A 13,527-nucleotide genomic window follows, 5' to 3' on the forward strand; every position below is an offset into this window, starting at 1 on the left:
TTTCAAGTAACTGTACACTTCAACCCAATACCCCCTCCACCCTGGAGGAATATTTATTAGTCCAATAAAATATTGGGAGGATATTCACATAATGTCCAAAATCTGTATTTTATGTGAGGCGCCATTGGAGCATATAGTCACTTTGAAGGTAGTTCAGCACATCTCCCCATTTGTGTTTAAAGGCTGCTTGGTCCCTTTATGCCATATAAGTGGCCCACTCTAGTGTTATGAAGTTCCATACTTTCTGAAGCCGTTCTACTTTAGTGGGCCCTTGTTTTTGTTTCCATTTATGTGCCACCACGAGCCATTCAGCTATAAATAGTAGCATTATGCTGCGTTTCTGTCTCTTTGAGAACCAATTTGTGTTTAGGTCCCCATAACCCACACAGCCAGACTCGTGGTTCCATTGTGCTCTTATTCTTGAGCATCATGTCAATTTGTTTCTGAATGTCGTGTCAAAACGGTTCAATCTTTGGGCACTCCCACCATATGTGTCGCCAGGAGTGCTGGTTTTTGTGTAATGGTCGAATTCGCCAACAGGTGGCCTATCCGGGGGATATTGTCGTGGGTCTGTCTTTGCGATATAAATCCTGACTGATCGGGTCCTATAAGGTTTGGTAGGAGGTTTGACAGCCTATTAGCCAAAATGTTTCTATAGATTTTAGCATCAGTTTTTATTAGTGCTATGGGCCTATAGGACCCCAGAGAAGATGGATCTTTACCCATTTTTGGAAACACCACTACTTTAGCTTCTTTCATCGTATCTGTAATCCTACCCTTTACCCTGAATGAATTAAACAATTTAGTTAAGCGTGCTGCCAGGGTACCCTGATATCAATTATAAAAGCTTTGTGGAAACCCACCGGGCCCCAGGGTTTTATTTCTTGGAAGGGATTTTAATGCTGCTATCACCTCATCTTCCTGTATTTCCTCTTCGAGCCTAACCCTCTCCTCGCTTGTAATGCTACTTATGGGGTTTACTCAGATGGTTTCCTGTCGGTCCTCTTTGTCGCACAATGGGTTATCAGACTTATACAGAGCTTTATAATATTCACCGAACTCTCCCAGGATCTCATTTGTGGTGACATAACCCCCCCCCCCCCGAGTTATTGAATGTTATCATTCAGCTGTCCAGCTAGGATTTTATCAGCTTCATTAGCTTTCATGTACTAGTGGTTTAAAAAAAAGAAGACATTATTTATTTATTTATGTGTACCGCGCCAATAGCCTGCAGGCATCTGGGCGGCAACACTGAGACACAGACGGTAAACTAACGGTAAGACAGGACATGTGTTGTTTTGTAAATAAGTAAAGCCTTTTCAGCATATTTTGTACGGTAAGTTTCGAGTTGAGCCTGCATGTGTTTCAATCCTCTATGAAGACTGCTAGTAGGGCCTTTTTCTAACTCGGTTAGGCTCTCCCAAAGTTTTGCTTCTAACTCCCCCTCCCACGTCCGCCTTTGTTTGTCTCTTATTTTCAACGCAATTAAGTGTTCTCTCAGGACTGCTTTAAATGCGTCCCATACCACTCCGGTGCTATGTCTTGACGTCATTCTCTTCAAAGTAGATATTAATTTTGTCCTGAATCAAAGTAGCTAACGTGGGGTCCTGTATTATGTCTGCCGGGAATTGCCATTTCCACACTCCCATATGGGTTTCCATTGCCTCCAAATGCATTATTAACCGGGCATGATCCGACAGGGCAATTGCTCCTGTTTCTATTTTCTTCACCCAACTCATAATACGTGTTGATGAAGCCCATATATAGTCAATCCGAGACACTGACGAGTGCACATGACAGTAGAACGTAAAGCCACTAGTCTGTCCCCTGAACACTCGCCATACATCGTGAAGGGCTAATAAGGACATTTGTCATTTGAGCTGTTTTGATGGAGCTAGTATTTGATGCGTTCCCCGTGAGCTTCTATCTATTAGGGGGGGGGGCCAAGCTATGTTGAAATCTCCTGCCAATGTAATAGCCCCCGGGCAATTTTTTAAAGTTGAGAACATTCCTCAAAAAACCATCTTGACCTTTATTCGGGGCATATATCGTGGCTAAAGTATACTTTTGGGTCACCAATATAACATTTAGGAAGAGTAAATGCCCAGCCGTGTCTACCCTACTCTGCAGGAGTTTCAATGTTAGTTTATCATTTATGGCGATGAGAACCGCCACTCTTTTGTCAGCTGCATTGGCTTGGAATAAGTGTGGGTAGCCCCTCATCCTAAATTTCCCTTTGTCCTGCTTCCTTACGTGCGTTTCTTGTAACATCAGGATATCTGGTTGCACCCCTTTCCAGAACCCCTCTAATTTCTTCTTTTTAGCTGGGGAGTTCAGCCCCCTAATGTTATGGGATAGTTTAATAGTCCTCATTGTGTGACCAGTCTTTTATATTATTGACTCCTCTGTCCCTCTCCATTGTTGCAACGCATATTCGATTTTCCTCCAAATTTTGTTTGCATCTTCGCCTCTCAAACTGCCCCCCAACTGTATTGAACAAAACGTCTTTCTCTCAACCCCCTCCCCAACTTCCCCTTAGTCTCCGGGGAGGGCCAAGGTTCCTATGATCGCCTGTGCCAAGTGTCCGGTGCCTTCAGCCCCCCTACTGTACCCAGAGCAACCGTGTGGCGAGTCCTAAACCTCACCCAGGATTCCAACGACCGACCACCACTCGTGGTCCCCTTAGGCCACCTTCTTACTTGAGTAACAAGTCCACTTCCGATCCCTCTTCCAGTCATGTTCACCCTGATTCAGATCTGTGTCTTATAGGCCAGAGATGACCAGAGACCCAGTCACCTTCCAAATAGAATCATGGTACTCAGCATCAATTATTTTTCTCTCTGTTCAATGGTTTCCTACTTTTCCTTTTCGACCATTCTGTTTTTTTAGGGACGCTGGATACCTCGCAATCTTCTTCATGAATCTGTAAGATATGCATTCCTTCTTCGCAAGTGGTGATTCGATGTTGGGACTTCTCCCAGTAAAACAGTAAACCAAATGGGAATGTCCATTTATATCTCACTTGCTTTTGCATGAGAAATCGTACCGCTGGCCCCATTGCTCTTCTCTTTTGTAAAGTCACCCGGGCCAGGTCTTGATACAGTTGTACCTCCGCTCCGTTGATGTTAATCGCATGTGACGACCTTGCAGCTCTCGGTATCGCTTCCTTTTGGGAATAAGAGGTTAATGCTGCTAAGACATCCCTTGGGCACACACCTGGTTCAGAACGTGGTGGTCCTACTCTGTGGGTACGATTTATGTTTATTATTTCCTCTTTCTCACCTGCCTGAGAGTAGGTCAGCGAAAAATTGTTGTGTGGTGGCTTTTAGGTCTTTGTCTTCCACTAATTAAGCCAGGTTTTTGATCCGTATGTTGGATCTGCGAGATCTATTCTCCAAGTCTTCGCACTGGATCTCCAGGTTGTGGGATATTCTCGATAGGTGTTCCAGCGTCTCATCTTTCTTTGTTGTTTCTTCTGACATGTCTTGCACCACTCTTTCGACTATGTCCACTCTCTCCTCTAGTTTTGCAACTTGCACCTTCACCTCTTGAAGTGACTGTTTCAGTTCATTTTTTTAACAAGGAGAATTGTGCCTGAAACGACTCCATAAACTGGTCTTGGAATTCCTTGAAGCATTTTTGGAAGTCCTCTTTCTGCATTGCCATGTTAGAAGTTTCTCCACTGTCTTGTCGAGATTTGTCAGTGTCCCCCGTCCCTTCAGAGGGTTGACTAGGTGTTCCTGGAGAACACAATTTTTGAATATTACTATCCGTGATACCATTCAAGGATGTCCAACCCCCCGTTGGCGCCTTCCCCTTACTTTTGGACATGAGGATATTGTTGTTTTATTTGTCCTATGTACTGCCTTTGGATGTCTACTCGATGAATACTCACGCTAGACTAACATTTTGGTATGGAACCACCATCCCTATCAAGCCTTCACAAGACTAGTGTCTTTAAATGGGTAACACCCCGGGGGGGGGGGGACGAGGGCTTGTTCTCTCTGCAGAGGGAGGTCTGGTTTCTGCTGCTTATTGGCCTTGAGTGGGCTTTTATTGCAAAACTGTGTGCTTTTCTATGCCCCTTGGCGGTGTATTTGATAATTCCAAGATCTTCTGTTGAGTCAAATCTTTCCCCCACCCCACACCTTCAAGGTATCCACTGCCCCCAAGATTACAATGAGCAGGGAGGAAGGGGGGATAGGGGGGCTAACACTTGCACGCCTGACTGCTCTCACCTCTGTACAGATGCAACTTCCACTATAACTGAGGGTGCTACCCCTTCCAGTGTCTGGGAGCCCCTGTCGGAGTGCGACACTGGCAATCCAGGGGGCGTTCAAGAGTGAAAGTTGTTTCATGCCTGCATTCCGTTCATGTATTACGCTGCAGCGTCGGCCCGCTATGTAGGGGCAGGGGTGGCTAGGTGTCCAACCGTATTTATGGCACAAGCTTGGAATTCTCCCTCCTGTTGGCCAGCTTTCCACTCCCTGTTCATGCGCCACCTTCCCAGGGAAATCTGCGAAAAAGATCACTGCCACCTGAAGCGTGCCATTTGTACCCGCCAATCCTCCTCCTCTGGTTTATTTACCCGACTCTTGCAGGTCCCCGTACACTCACAGGAACACCCGCTATGCAGAGCAGCCTCAGGAGCAACGGGCGTCCTAACGAGCCTTCTCCATATATGAAGTAGGCAACACACTCTCCTCCGCTGTGATCACCAGCTGAGGTCCCGCTCTGTTCTTTCCCTGCTGTGCCGCCGACACGCCCAATCTCTTCGCTGTCTCAGTCTGCCATATGTGGATCTCCCAAAAAATGTCTTTACTCGCCCAAATTAATGAGATTCATTGTTTGGGGACTGCAGGGACGGAGAAGCTTACACACGTCCTACTCTGCCGGGCGCCATTTTGGAATCCAAATTTGGGGATTTTAAACCCCATATTCAAAAACAGTTTTCTTAGATGGCACCACTGTGTCACAACAAAAACAAAAACAGTAATATATACTCACTGGGTGAATGACACTTCTGTCTGATAAGCAGCTCTCTACTAATTTCGTTTTTCAACATACCCATGTAAAGTGTGCTTAATGGCCACTCTTGTAGATTGGAGAGATCTCGATTATATCCACTGTTGTGCGATCTCAAGGATATATTTCCTTAAAAATAATATATTAACTTGTATTATTTATTCTCTTATCCATAGGGACTTAATTATGTCAGCCTCCATCTTGATCACAAATTATATAAAAGATATTACTTACTAAGCCAGGGGCTTTAAGCCCTGCTCCCTTTTGGGCACTCTGCAGCGTCCCGCGTGTAACATCAAACGGCCGTCATATTTTGTACTCTTTTGTTTAAATATATACACTGTGTTGTTGGATGTATACCGGCGGACATCATACTTCATTACCATAAGAAAACACAAATTTGCCATTACTCGTGTCGAGTTCGACCGCATATGTTGGAGCATAGTTGGTTCATGAGAGGACAAGACTTGTCATGAACCAGCTTAGTATGTTGGTACTGTACCAATTCTGTCCCCATAATTCACATAATGTTAAGAAATGTACTGTTCAAATTGTAGGGGCTCTATGTGCTAAAACATATTGGGTTCCCTTAAAACTCACTCATAATCTGTTGGTCTTCCCGAGAAGAACAAGTCACTTAACCCTGGTAACGTTCTTTCGATTGGATATTTCTCCCACGTATTCCTCATCTTTTGATATATTTGTCTCCAGCTTCAGCTGCTTTGGAAGAAAAATGTTCTGCAGAGGGCGCAGTGCAACGATGCAGTCGACTCGATGTGCCTCGAGTGCCTCTGTCTCGATGTCCATGTCATCACTGGTAAATCCGGCACGCGAAGCACCCGTTGGCTTCAGTTCTGTTTTTTCTTTAGTAGAACTACCTGCATAACCACAGGTTTGACCGTATTAGGCTTTGAAGGGGAGGAAGCTGTAATAGCATGGGAAATGAAATTCTACTGTGGGGTGGGCTGGGAGGGAGATGAGGAATACGTGGGGGGAACATCCAGTGAAATGAACGTTACCATGGGTAAGTAACTTGTTCTTCGAATTGATTGTGTCCTCCCACATATTCCTCATCTTTGATAGACTCCCAAAGCAGTATCTGTTTTGGTGGAGGGAGTATGAATTTTCTCAACGGTTTCCATGAACCGAATGGAGGACAGCTTTTCCAAAGCTTCCATCCTGCCTGAGGGAAGAATCAAGGCAGTAATGCTTTGTGAACGTGTGTATAGTAGACTACGTAGCTGCCTCACAAATGTTTTTGATAGGAACACCTCTTTGCAGAGTCGAAGAAGTAGCCATGCACCTGGTGGAATGGGCCCTCAAGCCTTCTGGGGGATCGTTTGCCCGCCAGCCTGTAGCATTCTGAAATTGTTAGAATGATCCATCTGGATAAGGTCTGCTTTGTCACAGCCTGACCCAGTATGTGACCTGATTAGCCTATAAAAAGCTGATCATCTATACAAAGTTTGGATAATCTAGAGATGTAGGAGCTTAGAGCTCTACGTGGATCTGATCTGTGTAACCTCTCTTCCTCCTTGACAGGATGAGGTAGAGGATAGAAAGTGGGGAATACAATTTTCTGTCCTACATGAAAATCTGAAATGATCTTAGGCAAAAATGAAGGCTTACCCTTCAGGACGACTTTATCCTTATTGAACATTGTAAAGGATGGTTTAGATTATAGTGCCTGCAATTCACTCACTCTACGGGCAGAAGTTGGTGCTGCCAACAAAAAAATGGTTTTAAACGGTAGCAACCTTAATGGACATGAATGTAGGAGGTTCAAATGGTGCACACAAGACATTTTAACACCAGATTAAGGTCCCAGACTGGAACCTAGAAAGGAGATGGGGGGTGGGGGGACTGTTACGGAGAATTCTCTTCTAGGTCTAATTTCCCTTACCTATAGAGTCCCCCAGCAGCTTTGCTGGATTTGAAGGGTTTATTTTGTTCTCCTGCTAAGAGGGAGACCCTTTTTTCCCACTCTTAGACAGATTGCTAGTGTGTGTTGTAGGCTATCTGGTATGCTTATGGTCTAAGGGGTTTTCTCACCCTCATAGGAATCATCTTTTTAACATGTGTGTTACACAGCACCCTCAGTGCAGTACCACAGGGGTGTCGTAGCGAGCCCCAAACATAGACTCCATACCCTGGGACGGACTACTGTCTCCCAGGGCATGTAAAGTCCCCATTGACTTTAGTAGTCAATTATGAACTAACCAGTACAACCCATCTTACTATGAAAGTACTGGAAAGTGTTAATAGTTTTTCCCCTAGTGTTCATTTTCTAGGGGGTACCGTACAGTCCCTCTCTCCAAAGTTTCTGGCTGGTGGCAGTGGTTACTACCATAAATATTCAACCGTGAATATTTTCCTATGGGATTTTCCCATTGTTCGAGGCTACCACTTTTACTGACAGCCTCTAACATACCGCCGGTTTATTTTAATATTAACTTTAATCCGGTGTTCTTTCTTTTGCCAGAACTTTAATAATATTTCTTTCTCATGTCTTTCTCTGAAATCCTAACCCGGGTCGGGGATCCTTTGTTCGTCCTTTTGGCAGGCTTCTGCACAGAAGCCCTCCTTTCGGCGCCACTGAGTCTGGGGTAGACAGGATGTGTGGGAGGGGGAATAGGCACCCTGGACAGGGTTGCCTACGCAACCCAAGTCGCACTCTGCCCCGATAGGCTTGGGGGTTCTCCCGCCAGGAGAGCCACCCCACTGTGTGAGTGACAGCTAGGCTGTATGAATGGGGGTCTTGCTGCATAAAAGCAGGATCCTGAGGACTGGAGGACAAGACGTCGCCACTGGAACTAAGAAACCGAAGAGCAGTGGAGCCAAAGACATCTGCAACAACTGAACCACCGGTGAAGCCCTGCTGCAGCGTCTCACCACTTTTACTCCAACGACGAAGAGAAGATCTGCACCTGCAAGAGCCTTCTTCCCTTGAGCTGGTGGGACCAACCAGTTTGCCAATCGCCTTCCAGAACCTGCCTTGGTCGAACCGCCATTGCCAGACACTCGGAGACCGGATAGCCAGGCACCCGTCCACCACGACCACGATTTAAAAGAGCATAACTTTTATTCGTTTTGGCAGCACCGCGGCTGGCTTCATCCCTGGGCAGTGCAGTACTGGAACCTTCTTCCACGACGAGAGCCTCTCTTCCTCTGCTGGATCTCACGAACTGCAGGAACTGCCAGGAACTATCACCACCGCAGGAGCCTCTTCCACTTTAAAGGTTCATTGTTCCGCCAGGCCTCCCGTTTCGTTGGGTATCACTAAAGGTGTTTTAAATCCTTTACTTACCTACTGGCTTGGCCGCCCCTATCATCTAACATTGGCTTTTACCTTGTGCAACCGCCTTTTCAAATTGTTAAATAGAGACTTGACTGCAGCTACTAGAACAGTTTGATCCTGGGCACATTGCCTTGTACCACTGACTCTGGCACAGGCCTATTGACTCTGGCTAAATCTGTTACAACTGCCTTCTCTAGATTGCTTCTCACCTAGAAATGTGTTGGTGCACCTAATTCTTATAACCACCTTTTCCTTCCCCTTGTTAATATTGTGAAGTGCCATTTTGCTCGGTTTTCACCTCAGTATTGCATATGCTAAAGTACTGCCTTGCCTAACTTGTTCACAATCTATTTGGGAAGTGTTGCTGGTGTGTTAAAGAGTCTAAACCTGTATAACTTGTCCTTTCCCTCCTTCTTGAGAAATTGTGAGTGCCATTTCTGCTTGGTTTTTACTGTGCCGTTTTGCTCAGTTTTCACTCTTGCTCAAACTTGTCTACAATTTAAATAGGGAGTTGTGTATACTTTTCTTGACTGATTTAACTTGCTTTCATAATAGTGATTTGTGTGTGAACGTCAGAGTGTGTAAAATAAATATATATATTCTTTTTGATACAAAGCTTTGGTCAGCGTTTCCTTGTTCCATAGTATTATAGTCCTATTTTGTAAACCCTGAATACTGCTCATCTCCCTCTTGAGATAAGTCTGACTGCTTAGCCACTCTACCAACTAAATCTTTGTTGTGCGGACTTATACCAAAGGGGATTTCTTGCATATACCTGTAGTCTTAATCTTCTGTAGTGCTCCCTAAGGGAACTGCACAGGATTCTGCCTAACAGGAACACATTGGTGAGTTCTTTCAGAAATTGTGTTACCAGTGGGATCTTAAAATGTGAAAATTCCTCAGATGAGCGCTTAAAGATGGATAGCGCTGCCAAATAGCCTTTAATTGTTCCAAACTGGAGCACCAGATTGGCTAGATATAGTAGAAAAGATAACACCTCTGGTGTTTTGCATAGTAAAGGATCTATTTTTGTCCATGCAACAGTTGCAGAATTTGCTCAACGGCAATGGTACGAGGACTTCGTTGCCGGCCTTCTGGCCGAAAGCAAAATCTCCATTACGTCATCCGGGAGATCCCAATCCTTGTATGTCAGCATCTCAGAAACCATGCGTGAAGGTTGAGAGTCTTGCCCTCTGGGTGGAGAACCCGACCCTCCAATCGCGAGAAAAGGTCCTCTCTTTGTGGAAGACGTATTAGAGAGATGTAAATGTCCAGAAGGTCCGGTTAGCAGGTCCTCCTGGCCCAATCCGGGGCAATTAGGATCATGAGTTCCCGAACTTTCACAACCTCCTGACCACGTGAGGAATGACGGGGACTGCAGGACCTCCCATTCCACTACGAACGCGTCCCCTACAGCTCCTCTTGGGAGAAATTCCCTGCAGCAGTCCAGTTTGCACTTCAGATCCACTAGATGGGTTCCCCAAAGGGTAAAGATCTCTTGAAGGACTTCCTGAGCTAGTTCCAACTCGTGGGAGACTGTAACCTGCCTGCTCAGAGCGTCTGCGGCCGTGTTCCCTCGGGCTATGCGAACTGCCAATAGGGAGATTTCCTCATTAATTGCCCAGTACCAGAGTTGCACTGCCTCTCTGCACAGTGGTAGTGACCCTACACCTCCTCTCTTGTTGAACTAGTTCATGGCCACTATATTGTCCGTCATTATCAGCACACTCTTTCCCGGTAGAGAGGTCAGAAAGGCATTCATCGCAGGTCTGATTGCCCTCAGCTCCAAAAGATTGATGTTTAGTTTGGACTCCGAAGGAGACCAACGGCCGCTGATTGTCAGATTGTTGGTGTGGGCTCCCCACCCCACCCCGTGAGTGAGGCGTCCATCACTACTATTATCCCCGGGTGTTGCCAAAAAGGTTCTCCCTTCAGAATGTTGTCCTCACAGGCCCACCACAGGAGATCCTGTGCGACCCTGCTTGGAACCTGAAGTAGGTCCGACATGTTGCCCGAGAATTGAGACCATTGTGTTCTGAGAGCCCATTGAAGGGTTCTCATCCTCAGGCAAGCCTCTGGCACCGGAAAAATGCAGGATGCCATGAGGCCGAGGTAACTCAAAAGTCGAAGGCTGGAAGACGCTGGGCACTCTGAAACTTGGAGACCATCTGCAGAATGTCTTGAGCCCTCACCTCAGGTGGCGAGCTTTTTTCCCAAGAATGTATCCAGCACGGCCCGATGAATTGGAGCTTTTGAGATGATGTCCTATGGGACTTCTTGTAAATGAGGGAAAAGCCCAGTCCGTGCAGAGAGTGGCAGGTGAAGTTGAAATGATCCAGTGCTTGTTCGGGAGAATGCACCCTAATCAGAAGCGGTGTACGTGAATCCCGCCTCTCCTAAGACTTGCTGCCATCACCGCCATCAGCTTGGTGAAAACCCTTGGGGCGGAGGTCAGCCCGAAAGGCATAACTCGAAACTGATTATAAGAACCGCCAATGGCGAACATCAGGTACTTTCTGTGCTTGAGATGGATAGGTATATGAAAGTAAGCACCCTGAGGGTCCAAGGATCCCATCAAATCCTGGAGCGAGTTGGAGGGCCTGAAAGATCTGAGAAAGTGTGACCATCTTGAACTTGTCCTTCCTGAGGAACTTGCTCAAGCATCCCAAGTCCATGATGGGTCTCAATTTTCCATTCTTCTTGGGGATTAGGAAATGAGGAGAGTATAAAACGTTGTTGCTTTCCGTTACATGTACTGGTTCTATAGCACCTTTCTCTAGCAGGCTCAACATTTCCTGCACAATGAATGGATTTGGAATTCTGAATGAGTGGCTCCCCGGTGGATGGAGGCCTTTTTAGAAAGGGGAGGCAGTAACCCTGGCCTACTGTTTCCAACGCCAACGCATCTGAAGTAATACCCCTCCATTCTTGCAGATGCTGGGAGAGCCTGCCTCCCACCTGGGTCTTGTAGGTCAAGTCCTCAGAGAGGTTTTGAGGGGGCTGAAGCAGCATCTGAGGGTAAAGTTTGCACCTCTCCCTCGTCCACCATGAGGGAATCTGCTTTGGCCCCTTTGACTTGCCAGTCCTCTCGCTCCCGCCAACTGAGGAGAAGAAACAAAAGGACCTACCCCTTCAAGATGATCTGCTGGGGTGAGATGGGTGTGGCTGTCTGATAGCGGCACCAAGGGATTTGGCTGCCGCCTTTGAGGTCTGCAGGTTCTCTAGGCTTTCATCAGCCTTGCTGCCAAACAACTGGGTGCCATCAAAGGGCATGTTAAGGAGCTTGGCCTGCAGGTCCGGTCCAAATCCTGACTTCCTTAACCACGCAAACCTGCGTATTACTGTGCTTGCCACCATGGCTCTGCTAATACTGTCAGCAGAGTCCAGTCCCGACTAAAGAGATTCACACATAGCCTCCTTTCCGTCTCTTACAATATTCAGGAAGACGCCTCTTTCTTCCCCATCTGGAATATTCTCAGTCACCATAGCTATGCAGTCACACAGGGTGAACGTAAATTTAGCTGAAGCACAAGTGGCATTTGCAGATTTAAGAGCCATGCTCCCAGCAGAAAACACTTTCCTTGCCCAAGGAGTGAAATGCTTATCATCCCTGGATGGGGGAACTGTTGGATAAGCTGCTTGTTCAGAGGCACAGGTCGCAGCCTGAACTACAAGGCTTTCTGGCGTAGGATGTTATGATAAATAGTCAGGATCGCTACTGGATGGTCTGTACGTTCTGGTGAGGTTTTTATTCACTGCTGGACTTCCCTCAGGTGCCTCCGACTTTGCCTTTACCCTTTTCTGCAGGGCAATATGATCCTTCTGAGGACCCTTATCAAGGATATATAACCGTCAGGTCATCTTGCTCGAAGTGGAAGAGCAGGGCTGCCCATTCTAGAAACTATTACCCTAGAGATAATGCCTCATACATGTCTGTATGAGGCATCATCGTTTTCTGCCGGGTACGGTTTACCAAATTCAAGTTCTGGTGAAGTGCCAATCCCACTGGCTGACTGAAGGGTTTCATAGAAGTCTTTTAGCCTCGACTGTTCTGAGATAAGGGCTTCTGGGCCGTTTGGCGTACCATACTGTAAACCATAAGGAGAGGTAACTGTGTCTAAAGGTTCATGTTCTTCATACATGGAAGACAAAGGGCCTCATTACGAGTTTGGAGGCAGCCATGGTGCTATTAGCACCATGGCTGCCTCCAAACCGGCCTCCATTACCGGGTTCCTGCAATGGGGACTTACCGGGTCATTCCGACATAGGAGGACCCGGTAATTCCTCCTTGCAGGAACCATTCCCCATTCCCATTTGAGCCCCCATAGGGCTCAATGGGAATGGGGAGGGAGGTAACAACGGGCACATTACAAGTGTTCCGTTGTTACCTCCCTCTTCCCCTCGCAGGACCCGGAAAAGACGTCTGATTTTACCAGACGTCTGATCCGGGTCCTGCAAAGGGAAACTCGTAATAGGCGCTCCCGTAATGAAGGGGGCCGGTCCTGTACCGGCCCCCTTCATTACGGGAGCGCTAGGGTCGTAATGAGGCCCAAAGACATGAAGAAATCCTTTCTTGGTAAAGGTTTAAATATTTTTTCAACCTCCTTAATGACAATGGCAGGTTTAGAGGGCAAAGGCATTGATGGTTTCAACACACATGGCATCAATGGTTTCGACCCTGATGGCATTGATGATCTAGATGCTAATGGCTTTGATGCTTTGGACGGTAATGGCATCGTTTTTTTAAAAGACCTTATCGAAGCCCTCGAGTGGCTCGATGCCGGACTCGAAAGAGTCTTCGACAATTTCTCATCGAGTTGAGACCTCGAAGGTTCTCGTGGGGTTTCTGGGCTGTGTACTGGGCTCAAAGGCGTTTTGGTTTTGTCATTTTCTTGTCGGCCTTCAATGGCATGACAGGAGCATGACTCTTGGTCTTCTGTTTCGAGGGGGTCAGGGCCTCCTTCTGAAAAATGTTTAACATTTCCTCTCTGAATGTATCCCAGTCAGCACGAGTCGACGATTTGGTCAGGCAAAAACAGGAGAAGTATCGGAGGAAGAGGTGAAAGGTGACCTACGGCATCTCTTCTCAATTTTCCTGGAAGAAGATGAAGATTGGTGCGACCCACTCCTGGATCGAGAGCGCTTTTGGGAATTTTTCCTTCGAGAAGAGTCGCCTCTCGACTCGTCGAATGAGCGCTTTTCAA

This window comes from Ambystoma mexicanum, chromosome 9 (genome assembly GCF_040938575.1).
Source record: "Ambystoma mexicanum isolate Mex_15411 chromosome 9, UKY_AmexF1_1, whole genome shotgun sequence".
Lineage (NCBI taxonomy): Eukaryota > Metazoa > Chordata > Amphibia > Caudata > Ambystomatidae > Ambystoma > Ambystoma mexicanum.